Source organism: Salvelinus alpinus, chromosome 31, assembly GCF_045679555.1.
Source record: "Salvelinus alpinus chromosome 31, SLU_Salpinus.1, whole genome shotgun sequence".
Classification (NCBI taxonomy): Eukaryota; Metazoa; Chordata; class Actinopteri; order Salmoniformes; family Salmonidae; genus Salvelinus; species Salvelinus alpinus.
The window spans coordinates 31,655,719-31,658,219 of record NC_092116.1 but is presented as its reverse complement, the minus strand read 5'-3'; positions in this window follow the sequence as shown (position 1 = coordinate 31,658,219).

Here is a 2,501-nt window from a genome sequence, read left to right as displayed (position 1 = left end):
GGTGAGGGGTAAGGGGACAGGGGTGAGGAGAGTAGAGGTGCTGGGTAAGGGGACAGGGGTGAGGAGAGTAGAGGTGCTGGGTAAGGGAACAGGGGTGAGGAGAGTAGAGGTGAGGGGTAAGGGGACAGGGGTGAGGAGAGTAGAGGTGAGGGGTAAGGGAACAGGGGTGAGGAGAGTAGAGGTGAGGGGTAAGGGGACAGGGGTGAGGAGAGTAGAGGTGCTGGGTAAGGGAACAGGGGTGAGGAGAGTAGAGGTGAGGGGTAAGGGAACAGGGGTGAGGAGAGTAGAGGTGAGGGGTAAGGGGACAGGGGTGAGGAGAGTAGAGGTGAGGGGTAAGGGAACAGGGGTGAGGAGAGTAGAGGTGAGGGGTAAGGGAACAGGGGTGAGGAGAGTAGAGGTGAGGGGTAAGGGGACAGGGGTGAGGAGAGTAGAGGTGAGGGGTAAGGGAACAGGGGTGAGGAGAGTAGAGGTGAGGGGTAAGGGAACAGGGGTGAGGAGAGTAGAGGTGAGGGGTAAGGGAACAGGGGTGAGGAGAGTAGAGGTGAGGGGTAAGGGAACAGGGGTGAGGAGAGTAGAGGTGAGGGGTGAGGGGACAGGGGTGAGGAGAGTAGAGGGGAGGGGTGAGGGGACAGGGGTGAGGAGAGTAGAGGTGAGGGGTAAGGGAACAGGGGTGAGGAGAGTAGAGGTGAGGGTTAAGGGAACAGGGGTGAGGAGAGTAGAGGTGCTGGGTAAGGGGACAGGGGTGAGGAGAGTAGAGGTGAGGGGTAAGGGAACAGGGGTGAGGAGAGTAGAGGTGAGGGGTAAGGGGACAGGGGTGAGGAGAGGAGAGGTGAGGGGTAAGGGAACAGGGGTGGGGAGAGTAGAGGTGCTGGGTAAGGGGACAGGGGTGAGGAGAGTAGAGGTGAGGGGTAAGGGAACAGGGGTGAGGAGAGTAGAGGTGAGGGGTAAGGGAACAGGGGTGAGGAGAGTAGAGGTGAGGGGTAAGGGAACAGGGGTGAGGAGAGTAGAGATGAGGGGTAAGGGAACAGGGGTGAGGAGAGTAGAGGTGCTGGGTAAGGGAACAGGGGTGAGGAGAGTAGAGGTGCTGGGTAAGGGGACAGGGGTGAGGAGAGTAGAGGTGAGGGGTAAGGGGACAGGGGTGAGGAGAGTAGAGGTGAGGGGTAAGGGAACAGGGTTGAGGAGAGTAGAGGTGAGGGGTAAGGGAACAGGGGTGAGGAGAGTAGAGGTGAGGGGTAAGGGAACAGGGTTGAGGAGAGTAGAGGTGAGGGGTAAGGGGACAGGGGTGAGGAGAGGAGAGGTGAGGGGTAAGGGAACAGGGGTGGGGAGAGTAGAGGTGCTGGGTAAGGGGACAGGGGTGAGGAGAGTAGAGGTGAGGGGTAAGGGAACAGGGGTGAGGAGAGTAGAGGTGAGGGGTAAGGGAACAGGGGTGAGGAGAGTAGAGGTGAGGGGTAAGGGAACAGGGGTGAGGAGAGTAGAGATGAGGGGTAAGGGAACAGGGGTGAGGAGAGTAGAGGTGCTGGGTAAGGGAACAGGGGTGAGGAGAGTAGAGATGAGGGGTAAGGGAACAGGGGTGAGGAGAGTAGAGGTGCTGGGTAAGGGAACAGGGGTGAGGAGAGTAGAGGTGCTGGGTAAGGGGACAGGGGTGAGGAGAGTAGAGGTGAGGGGTAAGGGAACAGGGGTGAGGAGAGTAGAGGTGAGGGGTAAGGGGACAGGGGTGAGGAGAGTAGAGGTGAGGGGTAAGGGAACAGGGGTGAGGAGAGTAGAGGTGAGGGGTAAGGGAACAGGGGTGAGGAGAGTAGAGGTGAGGGGTAAGGGAACAGGGGTGAGGAGAGTAGAGGTGAGGGGTAAGGGAACAGGGGTGAGGAGAGTAGAGGTGAGGGGTAAGGGAACAGGGGTGAGGAGAGTAGAGGTGAGGGGTAAGGGAACAGGGGTGAGGAGAGTAAAGGTGAGGGGTAAGGGAACAAGGGTGAGGAGAGTAGAGGTGAGGGGTAAGGGGACAGGGGTGAGGAGAGTAGAGGTGCTGGGTAAGGGAACAGGGGTGAGGAGAGTAGAGGTGAGGGGTAAGGGAACAGGGGTGAGGAGAGTAGAGGTGAGGGGTAAGGGAACAGGGGTGAGGAGAGTAGAGGTGAGGGGTAAGGGGACAGGGGTGAGGAGAGTAGAGGTGAGGGGTAAGGGAACAGGGGTGAGGAGAGTAGAGGTGCTGGGTAAGGGAACAGGGGTGAGGAGAGTAGAGGTGAGGTGAGGGGTAAGGGGACAGGGGTGAGGAGAGTAGAGGTGCTGGGTAAGGTGAGAGGGGTGAGGAGAGTAGAGGTGAGGGGTAAGGGAACAGGGGTGAGGAGAGTAGAGGTGAGGGGTAAGGGGACAGGGGTGAGGAGAGTAGAGGTGAGGGGTAAGGGAACAGGGTTGAGGAGAGTAGAGGTGAGGGGTAAGGGAACAGGGGTGAGGAGAGTAGAGGTGAGGGGTAAGGGAACAGGGTTGAGGAGAGTAGAGGTGAGGGGTAA